We start from the raw sequence: 26,170 nt of genomic DNA, 5'->3' as shown, positions 1-26,170 counted from the left end.
AAGCCTGATTCTCTGCTATGATATGAAGACTGATTCTCTGCTGACATGAAGCCAGATTGTCTGTTACGGGACCTCTCTCCTCTGCCTGTGTGCTAGGCCTAAATATATGCCAATGGATTGTTGCAGTGGTGGCTGACGTGAAGCCTGATTCTCTGCTATGACATGCAGACTGATTCTCTGGTGACATGAAGCCAGATCCTCTGTTACGGGACCTCTCTCCTCTGCCTGGGTGCTGGGCCTAAATTTATGAAAATGGACTGTTGCAGTGGTGGGTGACGTGAAGCCTGATTCTCTGCTATGACATGCAGACTGATTCTCTGGTGACATGAAGCCAGATCCTCTGTTACGGGACCTCTCTCCTCTGCCTGGGTGCTGGGCCTAAATTTATGAAAATGGACTGTTGCAGTGGTGGGTGACGTGAAGCCTCATTCTCTGCTATGACATGCAGACTGATTCTCTGCTGACATGAAGCCAGATTGTCTGTTACGGGACCTCTCTCCTCTGCCTGGGTGCTGGGCCTGAATTTATGACAATGGACTGTTGCAGTGGTGGCTGACGTGAAGCCTGATTCTCTGCTATGATATGAAGACTGATTCTCTGCTGACATGAAGCCAGATTGTCTGTTACGGGACCTCTCTCCTCTGCCTGGGTGCCGGGGACTAAATATCTGAGAATGGACTGTTCCAGTGGTGGGTAACGGGAAGCCAGATTCTCTGCTATGATATGAAGACTGATTCTCTGCTGACATGAAGCCAGATTGTCTGTTACGGGACCTCTCTCCTCTGCCTGGGTGCTGGGCCTAAATTTATGAAAATGGACTCTTACAGTGGTGGGTGACGTGAAGCCTGATTCTCTGCTATGACATGAAGACTGATTCTCTGCTGACATGAAGCCAGATTGTCTGTTACGGGACCTCTCTCCTCTGCCTGGGTGCCGGGGCCTAAATATCTGAGAATGGACTGTTCCAGTGGTGGGTGACGGGAAGCCAGATTCTCTGCTATGGAACCTCTCTCCAATTGATTTTGGTTAATTTTTATTTATTTAATTTTTATTTTAATTAATTTCCCTATCCACATTTGTTTGCAGGGGATTTACCTACATGTTGCTGCCTTTTGCAGCCCTCTAGCCCTTTCCTGGGCTGTTTTACAGCCGTTTTAGTGCCGAAAAGTTCGGGTCCCCATTGACTTCAATGGGGTTCGGGTTCGGGACGAAGTTCGGATCGGGTTCGGATCCCGAACCCGAACATTTCCGGGATGTTCGGCCGAACTTCTCGAACCCGAACATCCAGGTGTTCGCTCAACTCTAGCTGGGAGTTGTAGTCCTCTCCTCTTATACCTTTTTCCTAAAATATCCTCTGATGTCCCATAATACCTGCCTGAACATGCTAAGAGTTGCAGTTCTCTCCTCTTATACCCCCTTTCCTGTAAGGCCGGCCCTCTGATATCACATTATATCAGCATAGACATGCTGGGAGTTGTAGTTCTCTCCTCTTATACCCCATCCATTCCTCTGATATCCCATTAATCAGCCTGGGCATGCTGGGAGTCGTAGTCCTCTCTTGTTATTCATTCTCCCTGTATTGTACTCTGCTATCATATTATATCTGCCTGTACATGCTAGGAGTTGTAGTACTCTCATCTTAAACCTCCTCCCTGAAATGTCCTCTGATATCACATAATAATGACCTCTACATGTGTGATTCTTGCATTGAAACTAGCTTTATATTCTCCTATGTACATATCACCTTTTATTATTATTTTTTTTTGCTTTGCTATGAATATTCATGAGCATTAATGAGACTTTCATTATGCCACTTGCTGGCAGGAGATAACCCACTGTGAAAACATTTTAGTCCATAGTCAAGCATCTAGCCTGATTGTCAATGATCACATTAGATAATATTAGTCTGTAGTCAGAGGTCACATTATGCCAGCTCATCCACAGCATAATCCATGGCAATGTCACCGCGCTGAAACAATTTCCTCAATGCACCCATGGAAAATGATCAACATTAAAAAGTACAAAGATGTCTTGTTATATATCATGCAGAGTGCAGTCCCAGGACACTGATACGGACATTACAAAGTATTCTCCAATCCTCATCATATCTCCACTGCTCGTGGGGTAGAAATACTCCCTTATCCATTTGTTCAACACCAATAAACATCCAGGAATATTTGGATATATCATATTAATACATGTATGACTCAGGCATCATGCACACGACCGTTCCGTTTTTTGCGGTCCGCAAAACACGGAAGCAGCCCGTGTGGCTTCCGCAATTTGCAGAACAGAATGGGCGGCCCATTGTAGAAATGCCTATTCTTGTCCGCAAAACGGACAAGAATAGGACAGGTTATATTTTTTTGCGGCCTCATTGAAGTGAATGAGTCCACACCCGAGCCGCAAAAACTGAGGCTGGAATGAGGACCAAAACAACAGTCGTGTGCACGAGGCCTCAAAATGACAGAATACGTCTGGGTCACTGTTCACTGAAAGGGGATTTCAGCTAACAGCACCTATATCTGCAAAAAGGGTGAAAGAGTTGGTAATACACAGCCCACAATGGGAGAGCTGTGCCAAAAATGAACCAGCAACCATGAGAGGAATGGGAGGATGAAAAAGGGCTTATAGATATATACAGTGGATCTAAAAAGTCTACACACCCCTGTTAAAATGGCAGGTTTCGTGGCGGGAAATTGTGCGATTTTTCCCTGCGAGTGCAAAGCATTTGAATGCGTTTTGCACGTGTGTGAGAAAAATCTGCATGTTTGGTACCCAGACCCGAACCCGAAATTCTTCACAGAAGTTCGGGTTTAGGTTAGGTGTTGTGTAAATTTTATTATTTTCCCTTATAACATGGTTATAAGGGAAAATAATATCATTCTTAATACAGAATTCTTAGCAAAATAGGGATGGAGGGATTAAAAAAATTGAACTCACCTCATCCACTTGTTTGCGCTGCCCGGCTCGTCTTTTGTCTTCTTCTTTGATGACCTGGGAGGAAAAGGACCTTTGGTGACGTCACTGAGCTCATCACATGATCCATCGCAGTGACGTCACCAAAGGTCCTTTTCCTCCCAGGTCATCAAATAAGAAGTAAGAAGAGAAGCCGTGCTGCGCGAACAAGTGGATGAGGTGAGTTCAATTTTATTTATCTATTTTTTTTAACCCCTCCCTCCCTTTTTTACTAAGCATTCTATATTAAGAATGATATTATTTTCCCTTATAACCATGTTATAAGGGAAAATAATAAAATTTACAGGATCGGGTCCCCATCCCGATGATCTCCTAGCAACCATGCATGAAAATCACACTGCATCCGCACTTGCTTGCGGATGCTTGCGATTTTCACGCAGCCCCATTCACTTCTATGGGGCCTGCGTTGCGTGAAAAACGCACAATATAGAGCATGCTGCGATTTTCACACAACGCACAAGTGATGCGTGAAAATCACCACTCATGTGCACAGCCCCATAGAAATGAATGGGTCCGGATTCAGTGCGGGTGCAATGTGTTCAGCTCACGCATTGCACCCACGCGGAAAACTCGCCCGTGTGAAAGAGGCCTTAAACTAATACTTTGTTGAAGCACCTTTTGATTTTATTACAGCACTCAGTCTTTTTGGGTATGAGTCTATCAGCATGGTACATTTTGACTTGGCAAGATTTGCCCACTCTTCTTTGAAAAAAAACACTTCAAATCTGTCAGATTGCGAGGGCATCTCCTGGGCACAGCCCCCTTCAGATCACCCCACAGATTTTCAATCTGATTCAGGTCTGGGCTCTGGCTGGGCCATTCCAAAAGTTTAATCTTCTTCTGGTGAAGCCATTCCTTTGTTGATTTGGATGTATGCTTTGGGTCGTTGTCATGCTGAAAGATGAAGTTCATCTTCATGTTCAGCTTTATAGCAGAAGCCTTAAGGTTTTGTGCCAATATTGACTGGTATCTGGAACTGTTCATAATTCCCTCTAACTTAACTAAGGCCCCAGTTCCAACTGAAGAAAAACAGCCCCTTGGCATGATGCTGCCATCACCATGCTTCACTGTGGGTATGGTGTTCTTTTGGTGATGTGCAGTGTTGTTTTTGCGCCAAACATATCTTTTGGAATTATGGCCAAAAAGTTCAACCTTGGTTACATCAGACCATAACACTTTTTCCCACATACTTTTGGGAGACTTCAGATGTGTTTTTGCAAAATGTAGCCTGGCTTGGATGTTTTTCTTCGCAAGAAAAGGCTTTCAACTTGCCACTCTACCCCATAGCCCAGACATATGAAGAATACAGGAGCTTGTTGTCACATGTACCACACAGCTAGTACTTGCCAGATATTCCTGCAGCTCCTTTAATGTTGCTGTAGGCCTCTTGGTAGCCTCCCAGGCTAGTTTCCTTCTCGTCTTTTCATCAATTATGGAGGGACGTCCAGTTCTTGGAAATGTCACCGTTGTGCCATATTTTCTCCACTTGATGACTGTTTTCACTGTGTTCCATGGTATATCTAATGCCTTGGAAATTCTTTTGTACCCTTCTCCTGACTGAAACCTTTTAACAATGAGATCCCCATGATGCTTTGGAAGCTCTCTGTGGACCATGGCTTTTGCTGTGGGATGCGACTAAGAAAATTTCAGGAAGCACCAACTAGAGCAGCTGAACTTTATTTGGGGTTAATCAGAGGCACTTGAAATGATGGCAGGTGTATGCTGACTCCTATTTAACATGATTTTGAATGTGATTGCTTAATTCTGAACACAGCTACATCCCCAGTTATGCAACCACATTATTTTAGTTTTTTTTTCTTCCCTCCACCTAAAAGATTTCAGTTTGTTTTTCAATTGAGTTGTACAATTTATAGGTCACAGGTAACAGGCGTGTGTAGACTTTTTATATCCACTGTATGTATGTGTATATATATATATATATATATATATATATATATATACACACACACACACACATCACTATATATACACACCAACACTGTATAATACTTCTGAAAAGGGAGCTACCGAATTGTTCCCAAAATAAATATATACATCAATTAGGCAATATATGAATATATTTTTTAATTAGATAAACATATCTCCATGAAAAACATTCTCAAAGGGCTCATTCAGGCCTAAGAGTTAGAAGGTGTTGAACGTCATATATATCTTAGGCTAGTTTCACAATTACGGCACAGCTCTATAGCACGCTGTTCCAGCAGAGAACAGCATGCTGGAGTTCTCCGGATCCGGCATTGCTGGATGTTATTGAAACGTCCGTCGGCCCCCATGACTATAATCAGAAGTACCTTGAAGTCCCAGAAATGGCATGTGTGTGTGAGGGGTGCATGTGATATACTATGTTTGATGAAGCCACTCGTGATGTTGGATTTATGTTTGTTCTATACATAAGTGCTAAGGTCGTATAACCAACGTATTGTAGACCACAGGGTTACTCAATGATATTGACCACGTAATCTGAAAAACAGTTCAAAAATTATTTTAACAGGAAGGCAGGCTTTTTCTTCACTGCTGCAGGTCTGCTTTAAAGAGGACCTTTCACTACTGTATAAACTAAAAACTAACTAGATCAGTAGGCAGAGCGGCGCCCAGGGGTCCCCCTGCACTTACTAGTATGCCTGGGCGCCGCTCCGTTCGCCCGGTATAGGCTCCGGTGTCTGCGCTCCCTCTGACTGATTTTTTGTAGGAGGCGTGTCCCTTGCTGCAGTGCTGGCCAATCGCAGCGCACAGCTCATAGCCTGGCTATCAGTCAGAGGGAGCGCAGACACCGGAGCCTATACCGGGCGAACGGAGCGGCGCCCAGGCATACTAGTAAGTGCAGGGGGACCCCTGGGCGCCGCTCTGCCCACTGATCTAGTTAGTTTTTAGTTTATACAGTAGTGAAAGGTCCTCTTTAAAGCAGACCTGCAGCAGTGAAGAAAAAGCCTGCAGCAGTGAAAAAAAATGGCTGGGTTGTTATGGAAACCTGGTGTAAAACTGTCTGTGTGTGGAGACTAAGGACCTTTGAGTTTCTATTGGCTGATAAGGGACATGTGACCGTGTGTATGGCAGTTGGGATATGAAGAGAAAGACCTGCAGGCTTCTAATGGCTAATGTAGGTCATGTGATGTGCCATATTTGCATTTTTTGGGAATATCTCAGGAACAGTACATGCTAGAGAGCTGTGACCCCCACAAGATTTCTTTCCAGGTAGAAAGGGATGTGTATACCAAGTTTCGTTGAAATCGATGGTTGCGTTTTTGAGTGATCGCGGAACATACATACTATATATACGTCCTTCTTTATATATATAGTTATATTCCCAAATACCTTTCATTATTTGTAATGGCTGGTTTTGTCTGGGGAGCAATCATCAGGGAAAACAAAATGGCCGCTGTCCCATTAGTTCACACAAAACTTGTCCTGATCACACATGAGGACAAGTTACTTTACAACACTGAGGAAAAGAGCTGCCTCATCCTCCTCTCTGCTTGTCAGGGATAATGATCTTGAATACAGATAATAAGAACTTTAGCTGAATCTCTGGGGAATTTAGTTCATGAGGAGACAAGAAGTACAGAGAGGACGGACAGGACAGGCTGTGGTAATGTGTTGCTGTGGTAATAGAGACTGCATACAAGTGGTGCTACTCGTTATCCACACCTTACCCTCCTCTTGTGTCTCATCATCTTCATTCCCACAGAGACTCACCTGTATTCAGGATTCCTGACAAGCAGAGCAGAAAGGAGGATGAGGCAGCTCTTTAGCTCATTGTGGTGAAGTAACTTGTCCTCCTGTGTAATTAGGACAGGTTTTGTGTGTACTGATAGGATGGTAGCCATTTTATTTCTCCTAATGATAGACAAAACAAGCCATTCTAAGTAATGAAAGGTATTTATGAATATATTTATTTAAAAAATAATATTTAAGTATTTTCCTTTTTTTAATTCCTGGAACATTTTAACGTACCAAGGAATTCCGTGGTCCTTCCTGAAAGTTAACCACTGCTGAAAATTTTGCCTGTTTTATTGCTATTTATCATTGAGTGAAACTACCCAACTGCCCGAAGAGCAGGATTAGAATGAATCTTTTCCCACAACAACATATATTAATCTGCTCAGCTCCTCCGGCTCCATAGCATGAAACCCACAAACTGGACTGCATGTTCTATGTGACAGATTTGCTTTAATGTCAAACTTCCATCATAATTTTTAGACACTACCTTCCCTCTTAGTGCTGCTCACTTGCTTAGTGAGGATAACCCTTGCTTGCCCCCCCCCACATAATGTAAAGATGAATGACATGTTCACAGAAGCCTGTAGCCCTAGATGGCTGACAGAATGGATACTCATTTATTAACATGAGCATCTTGTTGCAGGGGAAACGACTGTGAATCTGCCAATTGAGATAAAGCCTGCACAGTGAGCTTACTCGACAGCCGGTTGGCCAAAAATGCATTAACGTTGCATAACTAATGCTTTCCTTACACACATTTCTGATATTATTCTTGATTTCTGTGTTGGAAAATGTTCTTACGTCACTTAATATGTTTCTTTTCAAGCACTTGACTGGATCTGGATACACTTATCTGTGTAACTTATTAATATCATCTACGAATTAACATGTCAAGTATGATACTTGATGCTGACAGTGACAGGAATGTCATTCCCAGAGATACTTGGAGAAGGTATGAAAAGGAAAGGCTACACGGACAAGTGCAATACTTTTTAGGCTCGGTATACTACTAGTTACTACAGAGTCACACGTGTATATATCTGGGCAATGGTTCTAGACCCTACTGCAATGTTTGAGGCTTCAGGGCAATTAGTATGGATGCAATTGTCATCCTCGTAACAACGGCTTGTTCTATGGTCAACTCTGTGGTCAACAAGATAGTCCTCTGTAATAATGACTCAACACTGCAGTAAGGATGTACCTATCTGAGTCTTCCATCTGTTATACTATTAGTCAGTGTGATATTTTTTTGCCATTTGGGCTAATAGTACTGTAGACTATACCAGTGATGGCTAACCTCCGTGGCATGCGATAAGCTTTTATTGCGATGTGACAGTTGCAAGAAAATGTGACTGTCGTGTCGCAGTTACATCATGTCACATGTCGCATTGCGACACCATTGACTATCATTACACAAAATGTTGCGTGACACATGTTGCTGTGTAACCAGACCCTAAAGAGAGCAAGACAGGCTCCCTGCTCACTGAAGGATCAAATTACATCATACTATAGAGGGAGCAGCTGTGAGCAGAGAGAAGCAAACATGACTTATCAGCTAATAGTAAGGCTGACCATATACATTAAATAGCTGTCATCTCATTTATCCAACAGCTGTCTGTCTCAATCCTCCAATACATATGCATGCTGGGCATGGCTGAGCATGCATATATAGTGAATAGGGAGAGGGGAGAATGCCGCTGGCAGACACCTCTGGCAGTGGCTTATCGTCCCACTAACAAACGGATCAGCCAGTAGAATCCAAGGTCCCTTATCTTTATCTTCCCCAACATCAGCTGTCAGCAGAGAGTCAGGAGGACACCATACACATTAGATAGTTGGCCAAACCTGTCAGAAACATCAAGTCTGGCCGATATAGTATCTTATGTGTATGACCAGCTTAAATGTTTCATCTCACCCAAGTGCTTTATTCACATCTCTACTGCTCACATCTTCTCTATAACCTCTACAAGACATAGTAGTAGAGTCAAAAGTGTAGCAGAGTTCATAAACTGCACTTTGTGTATCTCTCATGCAGCAGCCTCCTCTTTTCTCTATAGACCTCAATGTTTAAAGCAGGAAAGAGCAAAACAGTCTGATAAAAGCATATAGAAGCATTTTTCTTTAAGAAGATATATTATTAAATGTTTCTTATATTCACCTATACTATTCACTTATGGAAAGTTGTTTTATAATAAGAGGTACCCTTAAAAGATGATAGGGGAGCAGAATAGATTTCCTGTATGTGTGCTTTGTATGGAAGACAATTTTCAGGCACTAACTCAGAAACTGAGAATAAGGCCTCTTGTGTAAACTTTTTTTTATTCCGTTTCCATTCCATTTTTGCGGATTCCGTTTGCAGTCCGTATGCAGAACCATTCATTTCAATGGTTCCGCAAAAAAGGCATTCCGTTTCCGTATTTCCGTTCTGTTCAAATATAGAACATGTCCTATTATTGCCCGCAAATCACATTCCATGGCTCCATTCAAGGGCTTGTTCACACGACTGTGCCGTGTTTTGCGGTCTGAAAATTGCGGATCTGCAAAACACGGATGCACCCCGTGTGCCTTCCGCAATTTGCGTAACGGAACGGACGCCCCTTTATAGAAATGCCTATTCTTGTCCGCAAAACGAACAAGAAGAGGACGTGACTTATTTTTTTATAAAAATGCGGCTCGGATGCTGAACCAAACCACGGTCGTGTGAATGAGCCCCAAGTCAATTGGTCCGCCAAAAAAACGGAATACATACGGAACCCATCCGTATGTTTTCCGTATCCATTCCGTTTTTGCGGAACCATCTATTGAAAATTTTATGCCCAGCCCAATTTTTTTATGTACTTACTGTTTAAACATTATTGTATGCTTCCGTTTCTGCAAAAAATGGATCACAAACGGAAATCAAACAGCAAAACGGAACGGAGACACTACTGAAACAAAAAAAACGGAAAAACTGATCTGTTTAAAAAAGGACTGCAAAATCATACAGTCGTGTGCAATAGACCTAAGTGATATAGCATGCAGAGCGGAAAATTGCAGGATAAAAGTAATATAATAGCCAGAAATAGTGATATTCAAAAACCAGCTGATGCAAAGAAAGAGACGCAAATATGCATATTTCCCATTTGTGAGTTCACGTCAGGCTTTAAATGATCATCTACTGCTGCCTGAACACTAGCTGTGATTTTTTTGTCTCACCACTTGAGATAACTAGCAGTGGCTGCATTTAGGAGGACACTCAATACAGTGACAACTGAGCAAGCCTGCTCATTTGTTTGTGTGAGTTCAATAGGCTTCGGTGGAGATACGTGCACACGTACGTTCCTCCTTAAGGCCTCATGCACACGTTGTTTTTATCGGTCCGCAAAACGGGGTTCCATTGTTCCGTGATCCGTTTCTGTTTTTGTTTCCGTGCGTCTTCCTTTATTTTTGGAGGATCACCAGACATGAAGGAAAGTAAAAAAAAGTCTAAGTCAAGTTTGCCATGCAAATGATAGGAAAAAAAAACGGACACGGACGCGCGGATGCGGATGACAATCTTGTGTGCCTCCACGTTTTTTCACGGTCCCATTGACTTGAATGGGTCCGCGAATGCGTTTTCCGTGAAAAAAATAGGACAGGTTAAATTTTTTTGACGGACTGGAACTACGGATCACGGACGCTGATGACAAACGGTGCATTAACCGAGTTTTCAACGGACCCGCAGAAAATCACGAAAAACGGAACAACGGACACGGAATGAAACAACGGTCGTGTGCATGAGGCCTAACTGTTTTTCCAATAGATGGAACTCCTGATAGGTAGGGTGATAGACATTTATTGCATATAAACATGAACTATCACTTAAAAACTCCTTTGGTCCAAAAAAAGAAATTCTTCTAGCATCAAGGCACTTCAGCAGAAGGACAAGTTAATGAAGATGCTCAGCCCAACATGTACAGAGAAGGACTGTATTCTAATCTATAGTGGCAAGACTGAGTTGGACACTGCCTGACATGTTAGGTGAGTACTGGTGAGTACAGACAGCCATGGAGATATTGTACATGACCCTCACACGGCCTAGTTATTGAGTGAGAACAATGAATCTGCTTTCATCCTGTGTGTCCGCGTCTTTATAAACAGGAAGAGTCCTACTGAATATATAACCAGATTAAAAGCTGACACGGTGCGAGAGTGGATGATGAACTCTTAAAGAGGACCTTTCACCTCTCCTGACATGTCTGTTTTAATAACTGCTTGTATTCCCCATGTAATGACAATTCTGGAACATCTATTCTTATGTCTCTAGGTTGTGCCATTCCTTTATTATTTCTACTAGAAGTTATGAATGGATTGCTAGCAGTCTGCAGTAAGGGTACAGAGGGGAGGTAACCAGTTGGGGGGCGGGGGTGGGGGGGTGTACCTGCACAGACTGAAAATGGCAGCACTGATTGGATAGAGTGAGTTTGTGCAGGTACACCCCCCCCCCCCCAACTGGTTACCTCCCCTCTGTACCCTTACTGCAGACTGCTAGCAATTCACATATTCCTATATTATTCCTGCTAGAAGTTTCTGAACGAATTTTAAGCAGTCTCCTGTAAGGGTACAGCAGGTGGTGGTGTGTCCCTGCACAGTCTGACAATGGCATCCAGGGGTATAGCTAAAGGGGGTGCAAAGCTATCAGTTGCTACCAGGCAAAGGAGCCTGAGGGGGCCCAAAGACCCTTGTGCCACATAAGAAGACACCGGTATTATAGAAAGTGCTGGTCAAGTTACACCTCTGGGTGGAGGGAAGGTGTTAGGTCAAGAATTTGGCATGGGGAAGTTGCTGTTTCAATTGTTGCCTCAGGCAGCACAAAGGCTATGTGCTTCCCTGCCCGTCGCCACAAAGCCCTGAAGGAAGGGGGGCCCCAGCTGAACTCCTGCACCAGGGCCCATGATCCTTAAGCTACGCCCCTGGTGGTAGCAGTGATTGGATAGAGTCAGACTGTGAAGGGACACTCCCCCAACTGGTAACACCCATCTGTACCCTTACTACAGACTGCTTGCAACTCATTCAGAAACTTCTAGCTGGAATAATAAAGAGACGGCACAACATAGAGTTTTAAGAATAGATGTTCCAGAATTGCAAGTAGTTATTAAAACATACATGTCAGGAAAGGGGACAGCTCCTCTTTAATTTTAGTCTAGAAATCTGTGAGATATTATACCCAGATTATTAAGTACACCGTAACCAGTCTCTGCTTTCCGCTACAGTATCTGTGTGTAGAATACTTGGAAATGTGTGCACTGATGCCTACAGAAATAGCTATGCTCCAGTTGCTATTATCTCCTCTTCTAAATTAGTTACATGCTTGTGGTTTAGGGATTTTGAGTTGAGTGACAGCTACAAATTGTATAATTGCCCTCTGTCTGTTGTCGGGGACTGTCCAGACTGAATGATTCTTACAACTGGCTACACATTACATAATGCATTGAAAAGTCTCAGAGACGTAGTACAAACATTTGATTTCCAAAGAACAGATAAAACTGGTTCCTGGCCAACACTTCACACCAAATTCAGCCACACAAGCTTCTGGAATGAGCACATGTTCTAAATCTGGGAGGGAAGAATTCTCTACTGACACGGACTAGGACACAAGAGACTGCAATCCACATTCATGGACAGAGCATGTATCCTTTTCTATTATAGAGTATGTGGTCCTTTTCTTTTCATTTTACTTAAAGGGGTTATCCCATGATTGATGTAAAATATAAAAATCAGACATCAAGTAGTAGATGATAATCTCTTTCTAACAAAGCTAGAACCATAATGGATCCAGAGATCTCCTCATTCATTGCTCCAATTGCACTGCCAGATTTATTTCAGGCTGGCAGCTCAGGGGGCGTGTCCTTTCTCACGGGGTGTGTCACAGCTGCTAACAGCGGGTGTCAGTTGAAAATTTAAATTGAGCACATGCGACCACTAGAGTGAGGTGGACAAGAAATAAGGAAAAGAACAAACAGCTGGTGGCGCTATACAGATAAATTTTATTAACCCCTTCCCAACTGCCATACCTCTATATGCGTGCTAATTGCACATACCCCGCGCAGATAGCACGTGTATAAACGCAATGGCAGCTCTTTAATCCAAGCGCTGCAAAACGCTTGGATTAAGGCCTCATTCACACGACAGTGTTTTTTCACTGTCAGTGATTTGGCTTCAGTGGTCCATGTCCGATTTTGCTTCAGTTGTGTTTCCTTGTGTCTTCCTTTTTTTTTTTGTCTTACAGGGGAAAAAAAAGGAAGGTTAATGAAAAGTGTAATTTTATTGCACCAAGGTCTTGTAGAAAAAAGCGGACACGGACACAAATGACATACCAGTTGTGCATCCGTTTTTCTTGACGGACCCATTGACTTGAATGGGTTCATCCTCCGTTTTCCACTGACAAGAATAGGACAGGTTATATTTTTTTGACGGACTGGAATCACGGACGCGGAGAAAAAACGGAGGACTATCAGGTTTTTTTCACAGCTCCATAGAAATTAATGGGACCGCCGCTAAACTGTGAAAAATGATGGAACGGACGCTGATACACACAACGGTCGTGTACATGAGGCCTAAAGCTTCTGCCCCTGCACTGCTGCTGTCACGGACAGTGCAAAGTGCAGTAGTGCCGGCAAGAGACCAATCAGAATGGTCGCGGCAGTGTAAAAGTGCCTGTTCCAGGCTCTTATCTGCACTCTGCAGACGGGAGCCTGAAATCAGGTAGTGTGTCCTCCGTGCCCCCAGATCTGTGGGCCCCATCTGTGCCCCTTGCATCGATCTGCCCCCCCCCTCGGTGCGCCCTGCCTTCAACCCCCCCTGTGAGCCCTGCCTCTTTGCCGGCCATGCGCTCTCCCTGCCGGCATCTGTCCCCGCCTGCCCCCATCCATGTATCCTGCCCCCATTTGTGCCCCCTGCCCCTGATGCGGTCCCCCTGCTGTATTTGATGGTGGTGGCTCCATTACTGAGCTGCCGCCATCAGCAGTGAGTGTCAGCTGTATGCTGACACACTGCTATAACTCCTTAGATGCCGCAGAAGCGGCATCCATAGGGTTAATATAGGGAGGGGGCTCCCTCTCTCAACCATCGGTCTGCCACGCTTTGAAAAGGCGTCTGGTGTTGCCACCTATCAGGAAATCTGATAGTACTATACTTTGCAATGCAAGAGCATTGCAAAATATAGTACAGCCATCAGCCCCACTGGATTTTCAAGATCCAAGAGGGACTTGATAAAAAGGTGTGAAAATAAAAAAAAGTTTAAAAAAATTATAAAAATAATAAAAATGTAAATTTAAAATAAAATAAATTGCCTTTTTCTATATCCGCTCATTTATAAGAGATTAAAAAATGATTTTTTTTTATAAACTACACATATTAGGTATCACCGCGTCCGTAACGACCGGCTATATAAATATATTACATGATCCACCCCGTCTGATAAACACCATAAAAAATAAAAACTCTGTCAAAAAAAGCTATTTTTGTCGCGTTACATCACAAAAAGTGCAACTCCAAGTGATAAAAAAGGTGTATGTCCCACAAAATAGTACCAGAAAAACTGTCACCTCATCCCGCAAAAAATGAGCCTCTACATAAGAAAATCGCTTAAAAAGTAAAATAAAACTGTAGCTCTTAGAACATGGAGACAATAAAAAAACATTTTTTTGTTTCAAATATGCTATTATTGTGTTAAAGTGAAATAAATTTAAAAAAGTATACATATTAGTTTTTTTCCGCGTCCGTAACAACCAGCTCTATAAAAATATCACATGACCTAACCCCTCATCTGAACACCATACAAAATAAAAATAAAAACAGTGCCAAAAAAAGCCATTTTTAGATTTTTTAGATCACAAAAATGAACCAAGCGATCAAAAAGGCGTATGCCCCCTAAAATAGTACCAATGAAACCATCACCTCATCCCACAAAATATGAGATCCTACCTAAGACAATCAGTCAAAAAATAAAAAAGCTATGGCTCTCAGACTATAGAGACACTAAAACCTCATTTTTTTTGTTTCAAAAATGCTATTCTTGTGTAAAACTTGTATAAATAAGAAAAAGTATACATATTAAGTATTGCCACGTCTGTATCGATGTGCACTATAAAAGTGTCACATGAACTAGCCCCTCAGGTGAACGCTATAAAAATAAATAAATACTGTTCCAAAACAACCAATTTTTTGGTCACCTTGCTCCATAAAGTGTAATAATGGATGATCAAAAAATCATATGTACCCAAAAATAGTACCAATAAAAACGTCAGCTCTTCCTGCAAAAAAACGAGCCCCTGCACAAGATGATCGGCAGAAAAATAAAAAAAATAAGGCATTCAGAAAATCGAGACACAAAAACATTATAAAGCATTTTTGAAAAAGAAATTATGTAAAACTGAAACAAACAAACAAGGAAAGTAGACATATTTGATATCATTGCGTCCGTAACAACCTGCTCTATAAAAATAGCACACTCAGATGAATCTTGTAAAAAATAAAAACTGTGCCAAAACAGACATTATTTTGTTACCTTGCCTCACAAAAAATGTAATATAGAGCAATTCAAAATCATATGTACCCCAAAATAGTACCAATAAACCTGGCACCTTATCCCCTAGCTTCCAAAATGGGGTCACTTTTTCAGAGTTTTACTGTAAGGGTACATCAGGGTGGCTTCAAATGGGACATGGCATCTAAAAACCAGTCCAGTAAAATCTGCCTTCCAAAAACCATATGGCATTGCTTTTCTTCTGCGTCCTGCCGTGTGCCCTTACATCAGTTTACGATTACATGTGGGGTGTTTCTGTAAACCGCAGAATCATAGTAATAAATATTGAGCTTTGTTTGGCTGTTACCCCTCAATGTGTTAAAGAAAAAAATGTATTAAAATGGAAAATCTGCCAAAAAAGCTAAATTTAGAAACAAAGTTTGTAAAATCAGTTTTAGGTAACTTGATTGTAGTTTCTTAATTTTAGTTTCTGCAATTAGGTCATTTATGGGGGGTTCCACTATGTAAGCCCCACAAAGTGACTTCAGACCTGAACTGTGGGAATTGGAAATTTTCTTAAAAATTTAAAGAATTGCTTCTAAAATTCTAAACCTTCTAACGTCCTAAATTTTTTTAATGACATTTACAAAATGATGCTAACATAAAGTAGGAATGTTAAATACAAAATATTTTATGAGGTATCACTTTCTGTTTTAAAAGTAGAGAAATAAAAATTTTGAAAATTGCAAATTTTTTAAATTTTTGGATTTTTTCATAAATAAAGGTGATATATATTCACTCAAATTTATGACTATCATGAAGTACAATGTGTCACGAGAAAACAGTCTCAGAATGGCTTGGATAAATAAAAGCATTCCAAAGTTAATAGCATATAAAGTGACACATGTCAGATTTGCAAAATTTGACGTGGACACGAAGGTGAAAAATGTCTTGGTCTTGAAAGGGTTAAATAGTTCAGTGGCTGTACTACATTTTTAATTACATGCATTTTAATTACAAGTATTTAGATCCAGGTGCTCGTTTGAAAAATTTTGAATATTTTACTTTAACATTTGTCTATAATTTTATATATTTTGTAATATATTTGATATAATATCTTTTAATACATGTATATTTATTTTACATTATTTTACATTTAGGGTGCATTCGCATCACCGTTTAGTTTTCCATTCTTCTGATCCATCCGAAGAAGAGAGCGAGAGAGAGAAAAAAAAACTGGTTCCTGTAAAAAAACGGATCCTGTTGCATCAGTTGTCATCCGTTTGAGCCATTTCTGTCTGAGATCCGTTTTTTTAGGCTACTTTCACACTTGCGGCAGAGGATTCCGGCAGGCAGTTCCGTCGCCGGATCCGGCAAAACGTATGCAAACTGATGGCATTTGTCAGACAGATCCGGATCCGTATGACAAGTGCATTGAAATGCTGGATCCGTCTCTCTGGTGTCATCCGGAAAACCGGGCCTGGATCCGTGGAACCGCGGCCTGGATTCCTGCTGAGAGCAGGAGCGCACGGCGTCGTTGGTTGCTATGACGCCGTGCGCTCTCTGCTGCCGCCACAGTACAGTAATACACTGGTATAGATCATACCAGTGTATTACTGTACTGTGGCGGCAGCGTGAAAAACGGCCGTGGGCATTCAGCCTTTGGGTTAGGTGTTCTGTAGATTTTATAATAGCATTCTTAATACAGAATGCTTAGTAAAATGTGCCTTGAGAGGTTAAAAATAATACATTTAACTCACCCCATCTACTTTCTTCAGGACCTGGCTAAAAGACCTTTGATGACGTCACTGCGCTCATCACATGGTCCATCATCAAAATAATAAAGATCGGGTCCCCTTCGCGACCGTCTCCTAGCAACCATGCGTGAAAATCGCACCGCATTCGCAATTGCTTGCGATTTTTACACAGCCCCATTCACTTCTATGGGGTCTGCTTTGCGTGAAAAACGCACAATATAGAGCTTGCTGCTATTTTCACGCAACGCACAAGTGATGCGTGAAAATCACCGCTCATGTACACATGGGTCCGGATTTAGGATTCAGTGCGGGTGCAATGTGTTCACATGACTCATTGCACCCGCGCGGAAAACTTGCTCGTGTGAAAGGGGCCTTAGGGTACTTTCACTTATGCGGCAGAGGATTCTGTCGCCGGAACTGCCTGCCAGATCCGGCAATCCTGACGCGAACAGATGGCATTTGTCAGACGGATCCGTCTGACAAATGCATTGAAATACCGGAACCGTCTCTCTGGTGTCATCTGGAAAAACAGATCCGGTATTATTATTCTTTTTTTGCATTTTTAAAGGTCTACGCATGCACGGACTGGAAAACCGGATCCGTTTTGCCAGAATACATCCGTTTTGCACTAATACATTTCAATGGAAATTAATGCTGGATCCGGCAGTCCGACAAGTGTCCAGGATTTTTGGCCGGTATTTTCTCCGGCCAAGAAACGTAAGAGGGGCTGAACTGATGCATCCTGGACGGAATGCTCTCCATTCAGAATGCGTTTTTATGCGCGTTTTTTGCAATAGTAAACGCGCATTTGACGCGCGTTTGTGTGATTGACTGCAGTGTCCTATGGCCACAAACGCGCGTCAAAACGCCCCAAAGAAGCTCAAGAACTTGATTATGCGTCAGGCGTTTTACAGCGCGATCGTACGCGCTGTAAAACGCCCAGGTGAGAACCATTCCCATAGGGAAGCATTGGTTTTCATGTGTTGAGCGTTTTACAGCGCGTTTGAACGCGCTGTAAAACGCTCAGGTGTGAACTTAGGGTTATACTGTGGAACAGACTGTCCACTGTTTCAGCTGCTGCCACTTCCAACGGAAGCCCTGACATGGGATTGAGCAGTAAAATAGAGGGTTCCGCACATGCACGAGACTTCCGAAAACAAAGCTGAATTGCGGGCTGTCACTCAAAGGCAAGAGCGGCGTGGTTACCTTGACTTGAAGCAAGGAGGCCGCTGCCCCCTTGACTTCAAGCTGACATGCAAATTAGCGCGGACGGAGGATAAAAGATAGTTTTCTGACCTTACGCAGCATCGGACTGCAGGATGAAAATTATGATTAGTATCACACTGCGGTGTACCCTGAAGTACTGCTGGCGGGTTTACAAGCATTTAGGAGGTGACAGGTTCCCTTTAAATCATTCCAGTTCAGGTTTCCTCCATTGAGTTGTGCTTTGCCCAATTCTGGTGTCAAACTTTAATTATAGTAGCAATTTGCAGGGCTGTGCGAAGTTCTGACTCCGACTCCTGTATTTTATCACACTCCGACGCCCACTTAAATGGTCAATAATTTAGTAATAATACATTTCCTGGAAGTAAGTAATCAGGCTACATAGAACATACAACAAATTTATTAGAAAACTATTTCTAAAACTTCTGCAATTTTTAAAATTCCTATAAGTAAATATGCAGTGCACTATGCATTCAATAACTGGAAAACACTGTTATAACTTAATAATTGTAAGGAATCTATGAATTTTTCCTCATAAAAAGTTAGAAAAGCTATATATTGTATTTCCTGGAAATGCAGAGAATCATGTGTAGGTCTAGTGATAATAAATATAAAAGACGGCTCAACTGTTAAATTGAATGGTAGAGGTGCTTATCTGCTGGTCAAAGGAAATAGGATATAGTGCAGAAGGTAGCAGGCACACTCGTATTTGTGATTAGATAAAATGATTTTATTTTAAATATAGCTAAAATCGGTATAAAATCTGATGTAAGATTAAAAGTCCTATAGACAGAGGAGTGACATAGAGTGGAAAATGAGCGCTGTTAGTGAAACCTCCTGACACTGGATATGTGTGCCGGATTAAAAAAAAAAAAAAAAAAGAAGGTGTGAGATATGTGGCTGGTACCAATCTTGGCTGAATGCCTTAATGGGTCAAGTTCATGAGTCCGTGTAGATGATAAAATGGATACTAATAAAATGGAATAGTTAGATGAAAAAATATGGGAAAAATAGGTGGCTGTGTTAACCATAAAGTGGATAGTACATCTGTGGGATGTCTGTTAAATAATACTTTCTTCACACGTGCAGTAGAGTGGTCCCTTTTTATTGAGGGACTAACAATATCAAGAATGTTCCAATTAGGAGCGCTTCATATACTTAACAACCTTATTCAAACAGACCAGCGGATCCCGATCACGTGACTATTCCCCCGGTCACTCCCATTAAGGCATTTATCCAAGATTGGTACCAGCCACATACCTCACACCTTCCTTTTTTTTTTTTTTTTAATCCGACACACGCTATCTGCAGGTTCGATCTTGCTCACTGGCTCCTGTGTGTCTATCTTCTGGTCCATGGCTTGTTAACTTCCTCTCTGGAAAGGTCATGATCATCTGCTCTGCTGCAGCCAATGACTGGATTCAGCGGTGAGACATCCACTATAGACAAATCACCACTGAAGCCAGGCTGCAGGCTCCTGTGAAAAGTGACTTATTCCTTGACAACCCCTTTAATGCTGTCTTCCTGTTCTCTGTAGGAGTTCTGAGATGACTGCAGGCATGGCAGTAGTGAACTTCCTACCCTGGACTTTAGAGGAAGAACTTACTACTGAGCATATGCAGTACAGTTTTAATCATGGTGCCAGCCCATCATACTCCAATTAATTGACCATAGTTGACCATTGTAGCTCCTCAGTTGATACAGCAGTGTCACGGTGGGGAGTGGGGGAAACTCCCCACTGTACGATAATGGGTACACGGGGAAGCAGCTAGGCCAGGATGCGTCCCTAATCCTTGCCCTTACTCCTCACGCTATAAGCAGACCTGGATGGTAGGACGGGTCATACCCAGGATACCTAGGACCCGAGTCGGCCTGATAATCCCTCACATAGGAGCAGGGGATAGATGACCTGTTTTTCCAAGACACGGATGAACAGGAGTCTCAACCCGCCTAGTTGCAGAAAAACGCCAAGTGGAACATCAGGTAAGTATCCAGTGGCGGGAAAAACCACTGAACCAAGAAACCCAGAATGCACAGTAACTTACCTGCCGCAGCTGCTGGACGGCACAACAAAAGACACACCCAAGCAAACATACTGCAATCCGAACAACATAGCGGACTCAGTACGTACTGACACATCAAGGAACCAGCTCTCCAGCAACAGCTCACAAACTTGACATTTGGTTCACACCTCCGGGAAACCATGAGACCCCCTTCCGGAGGCCACAGGGGAACATCTAGCATCCATGCCGGACAGAATACAACGCACTGCAATCCATACAACATAGCGGACTCAGTACGTACGGACACATCAAGGAAGCAGCTCTCCAGCAACAACTCACAAACTTGACATTTGGTTCACCCCTCCGGGACACCAAGAGACCCCTTTCCGGAGGCCACAGGGGAACATCTAGCATCCATGCCGGACAGAATACTCCAAACACTGACCAGACACGGAACAACAAGATGTACAACAACCCCAGAACATATACCCACACCAAACATAACAACAGGTAAGTTAGGGAAAATGGAGGAGAAATGAGGAAGACATAACTGGAGACATCGATCTCCCACTAGGTGGCCCTCACACTGGAAGATGAAACATCCAGAAAAGGAGCATAACTCCAGCACATATCAAGGCTGGAGTACCTCTGACTCCTGGCCTTAAGCCACAGGTATAGGAAGCACCTAGTGACCACACCCAGCAAGGTGGTTAACCCCTCCAGCACCAGACAGAGGAGGAACCAGGAGAAGGGGAGAAAATCACATACAAGCCAATATCAACGTGTTGACCCTGGCAACCGGCATGTACGGCAAACGTGTCACAGCGCACAACACCGAGGCCGTGACAAGCAGTTTGAAATCAAATTCTCACCCTAAAACAGGCTTCATTTCTCCCAATTCAATACAAATATGAAAAAAGGGGATACCAGAGGAAAGGCGTTTTGTAAATATGCTTTACTCAGTATCTGCATGTGCTTTTCAGATGAAAGGGCACGCCACATTTGGCAACGTGATGAGACACATGCTCCCATGGGCCATTTACTAGATCTAAAGTTACATGTAAAGTGCTTTATACTGTGCTCTGCCCTATCCATGGATCACTTAGTAAATCCAGACCATAATATTATGTCATCTGATGACACCTGGAAGTAGTGTGACACTTTACTGAATGATGCACTGTCCATCCAGCACAGGTTGTATGTGTTACATCATGGCCTAAAGTCTATGGCTAAACATCTCTCTTCACCTTAAGAGTTTGAAATTGAGTTAATAAATCATAACATGTCGATTCTATGGGACTAAGGCTACATTCACAAGAATGTATTTTCGGTCTGTGTCCGATCCGCATTTTTTGGGGGATCACACACAAGCTCGTTCATTTGTATGGGGCTGCAAAACATGTGGGCAGCACCCGTCATACGTGTGCTGTCCACATCTGTGCCAAAATTAAAGAACATGTCTGTTTTGTGGACAAGAATAGGCATTTTGGGCATTGGGGCCACAATAAACGTGTATGCACATGACCAGTATCCGGTCCTCTGAACCCTCTCCAGCTCTGTTATGTCTGCCTTGTGCACAGGAGCCCAGAACTGTACACAGTACTCCATGTGTGGTCTGACTAGTGATTTGTAAAATGGTAGGATTATGTTCTCATCACGGGCATCTATGCCCCTTCTGATGCAACCCATTAGCTTATTGGCCTTGGCAGCAGATGCCTGACACTGTTTTTTACTGCTTAATTTGCTGTTTATTAAAATTCCTAGATCCTTTTCCATGTCAGTGTTACCCAGTGTTTTACCATTTAGTATGTACGGGTGATTTGGATTATTCCTTCCCATGTGCATAACTTTACATTTGTCAGTGTTAAACCTCATCTGCCACTTCTCTGCCCAAGCCTCCAATCTATCCAGATCCGTCTTTAGCTGTATAGTGTCCTCTTCAGTGTTAATTACTTTACACAGTTTAGTGTCATCTGCAAAAATGTATATTTTACTATGCAAGCCTTCTACAAAATCATTAATAAATATATTGAAGAGAATTGGGCCCGATACTGACCCCTGAGGTACTCCGCTAGTGACAGTGACCCATTCTGAGTGTGTACCGTTAATTACCACCCTCTGTTTTCTATCACTGAGCCAGTTACTTACCCACATACAGACATTTTCTCCCAGTCCAAGCATTCTCATTTTATATACTAACCCTTTATGTGGTACAGTGTCAAATGCTTTGGAGAAGTCCAGATATATGACATCCATTGATTCGCCGCTGTCAAGTCTAGAACTTACCCCCTCATGGAAACTGATTAAATTAGTTTGACATGACTGATCCCTCATAAAGCCATGCTGATATGATGTTATTTGCTTGTTTTCATTGGGATCCTCCAAGATAGCATCTCTTAGAAAACTTTCAAACAGTTTACCCACAACAGATGTTAAACTTACCGGCCTATAGTTTCCAGGTTCTGTTTTTGCACCCTTTTTGAATATTGGCACCACATTTGCTATGCGCCAATCATGTGGAACACTCCCTGTCAGTATAGCGTTTGTAAATATCAGAAATAAGGGTCTGGTTATGACATCACTTAATTCTCTGAAGATACAGGGGTGTATGCCATCAGGTCCTGGCAATTTGTCTATTTTAATCTGTTTAAGTCGCTGTTGTACTTCTTCCTGGGTCAGACAGGATACTTTTAATGGGGAATTTACTTTAGCATTTTGTATTTCAACTGACAGTTTAGTTTCTTCAGTGAATGTACCTTTAAGGGTTATAAGATGGGCATTTTCTGCCCAATGATCGCTAATGAGCATTCGTAGCAACACTCGTTAATGATCATCTGGCAGTCTAATACTGCCACTGATTGCCCAATGAACAAGCTTGAGCATCGGTCAATCCAGATCTTTCAGCATGCTAAAAGATCAGGATTTGCTGGTGCCAGATCGTGCTGTCTAATTACAATCTGCCGCTGGCAAACCGCGGTACAGCATGGGGACAAGCGACAGCATAGTGATCGTTCCTCCGCACGTTGCTGAGGATATCGCTGCATGTAACAGGAGCGGTCTCAGCAAGCAAGCAGGCGATTACTGGGAAAGAAAACTTCCCTCCCGGAAATCGGCTGTGTGATCAGGGTGTCTAATACACCCTTTAGGTTTTGTTTTAAAAAACATGAATGCCCTTGTCAAGTGTAGAGTACATACTGTGGATTTTGTTGTGGAAATGCTGCAAATTTACAGCAGATTTCACACTCCGCATTACAAAGGGTAAAATCCGCAGCAGGTATCTGCAACATAAAATCCATACTGCAGTTGTGTAGATTACAGTGCAGCGGATTCGTTACACATATCTTGCAATGGCATATTCGCATGAATTTATGCCATGTGGGAATATACCTTATAGGGGCTTTAACATCAATATCATTAAAGGAATATTCACTAGCTATGTTATCATTGTCTGGCCAGCAAGTGTCCAGTGGCAGGAGCTCAATCAATCCCAAGACTGAAGGGGTCGTGGCCCGCCTAGCTTCTTTCCAATGCAACTCGAAATCAGGGGCTGTGCTATGAACTGCAAAACTGTCCCAAGTGTTTGGCGCCTGTATAGAAATTCCTAAACAGCATTTGGTCAGGAGTGTGACAGATTGTAAAGAGCATCAACCACTTTGGCTTTTGCTCCTACTTTCTAGAGGTTTGTCGAAAGTCCCAGCGAAAGGACCAGACATTATCAATGAAGATAACATATCAGTAGGCCATCAATGTATGTGCTGCAAAAACCTCTTAAAAGGCGAATAAATGTGTTCAGAAAGTGAGCAGGGTATGTATAGAAAAGGGCCATGGCTCTGTTCACATCATGTTTGGGCCATAACGGTATACATACAATGTATAACAATGAGAAGTTCACAAAATATATTATATATTTTATGTTATATACATGTAGTATATTTACTATTTCTAAAACATATGTCAAATATATGTATACAAAAATGTTTAGATTCTCTAGAAAAATGTGATGGCCCCCTACCACCTAATGACAGGAAACAAACAGCAGCATAGGTAGCAATAAACGCCCCATATACCCAAGAACCCACAAACTTCTTATCCCCTACCAAAAGGTACAATATTCTTGACCCTGAGTGGGGCCCCTTAACCTCTGGGCCCCACAGCAGTTTTGATGTCCACCATGGCTATAGTTGCACCTATGAATAATATTCTGATGTACAAGATGTGACTTATATCCTGGGCTAGCATGATGCTCTTGTCGCTCCTCTATTTTTTGCCTGTGATATCATACATTGGCACTGAATGCTACGGTCTTTCCGCTGCAACAAAATGTGACGGAAAAATTGCAGACGCTGCCTAATAACCTCATGGTGGCCTTAATGCCGGCACCAAGCAGCATGAGCACCTCATTGTGGGCACATATGCCCATAAGGGTAATCGTTACCCCCTTTTAAAGATCCATGGACGTGTGTGGCTCTTGAAAAACATCAAGCTTTCCCAAAGCCAGCAGCATCCTTCACGTGAAGAGGTTTACCACCCTCCGTTTATGGCAGTCTATCATTTCTAGAAGCTGCACACTCAACCTGATTACCACGCCGAGGATGAATATCCTACACACAGACGACCTGCGCAAACCAAATCAAAGCCCTGTCAGCATCGTGCACGTCAGGAAATGAAATTACTTCTATTTCCAACCCACCCACCCCCGCACCGGAGTGCCTGTGTCATTGATAGGACAAGATGGCTGCTTTCAAAGGGTGACAGTCACCCTACATACAGCATGTAGAGTTTTAAGCCCTTGTGGGCAATCACTTGTTTCCTGGCTTGTTAGTGATAGGAAAGTACAGGGCTGGGGTACAAACTTTACAGACTGGAAGGGATATCTACTCCTATGGGGGAATAGGCAACATGGGGCTTCAGGTATGTGTGCCTTTAATGAAATAAAATGAGATTTTGTAGGGAAGAATGTTGCAGCAGCTAAAGAAGGAGCCTGACTCCTCGCTGCAGAGAAGAGGTCACTTTCCAAATATAGCAATGAGCGTTCGCTGTCAGCTCCTGTGACCAGCAAGGCAGGAAAACCAAGGGGGAAAAAAAACTAATCCATTGCCTATAGAAAAAGAGTTTAGGAAGAAAAGATGAATTGATGAGGATGGGGACAGGACTACAACCCATCCTGAGAGCCCACTGCAACACATTATGGCATATCTACGCTGCCCTGATGACAGGGTGGCACAGCATCGCCTACTTAGTAAATGACATCTAGCTTACCTTGATGGCAGCGCCTGGATGATGAGAAGGCACCTAGTGCAGGAGTGATTGTATGTCCTTTTGTGATGTCCTGAGGGCTCCTCTTGCCTGTGTGCACTCCCTCTGTCCAGTGCTGAGCCGCCTGCTCCCAGTCTCCCTCACCAGTGTGTGTGTTGCAGGAGGTTCTGCTGCAGTAACAGCTGCTGCGATCAACATTCAGGCAAAATAACTCAACACCCAACAGCTGAAAGGCAGAATGATGGGGTGAGGAGGGGAAACGCTCAACAAAGGGAGGAGTAGTGCCTCTTCCTCTATGACTGGCTGTATTGTCCCTTCAAATATTTCTACAAGCCTAACAAATGCGACAGATAAGATAGCCCTGGCATAGCTCGTGTCACTTCACATGATGCAGACTTGTAAAACTTTGCTTATGCATAGTTGTGGATATTGTGCCACCGACATTATTCATAAGATACCGTAGAGGAGTCCTTACACCGCGTGCCATGACAAGGGGAGGCACAGCAGTTAATGTGCATGTATGGCAGAATCGCTAATCTTTTTCCTAACCAATTAGCAAAATTATAGACTGCTAACAGCTTTATGGACAGAAAAACAAAAGCAAATGATGAACCATATCGGGGTGTATTCACATTTCACTTACAGTATACATCATAGCGATGCGTCAGAAGTAGTTGGTCTCTTGGTGCTATTTAGCCTAGACTTGTAGCATGGAGGTGAGTTGTGCT

At 42.7% G+C, this 26,170-nt stretch overlaps 1 protein-coding gene across 2 annotated transcripts in view; it reads right to left on the bottom strand.

Moving 5' to 3' along the window:
* Positions 1-25,732, bottom strand: part of CORO6 (coronin 6) — a 147,550-nt gene extending 121,818 nt beyond the window's left edge. For both annotated transcript variants that reach the window (XM_044283644.1, XM_044283643.1), the window contains exon 1: positions 25,446-25,732. The gene's annotated coding sequence lies outside the window, so the exon portion shown is untranslated. The remainder of the gene's footprint in view (positions 1-25,445) is intronic.
* Between the last annotated feature and the right edge of the window lie 438 nt (positions 25,733-26,170).

This window comes from Bufo gargarizans, chromosome 3 (genome assembly GCF_014858855.1).
Source record: "Bufo gargarizans isolate SCDJY-AF-19 chromosome 3, ASM1485885v1, whole genome shotgun sequence".
Taxonomy (NCBI): domain Eukaryota; kingdom Metazoa; phylum Chordata; class Amphibia; order Anura; family Bufonidae; genus Bufo; species Bufo gargarizans.
This window is presented reverse-complemented; position numbering and strand designations above follow the sequence as displayed.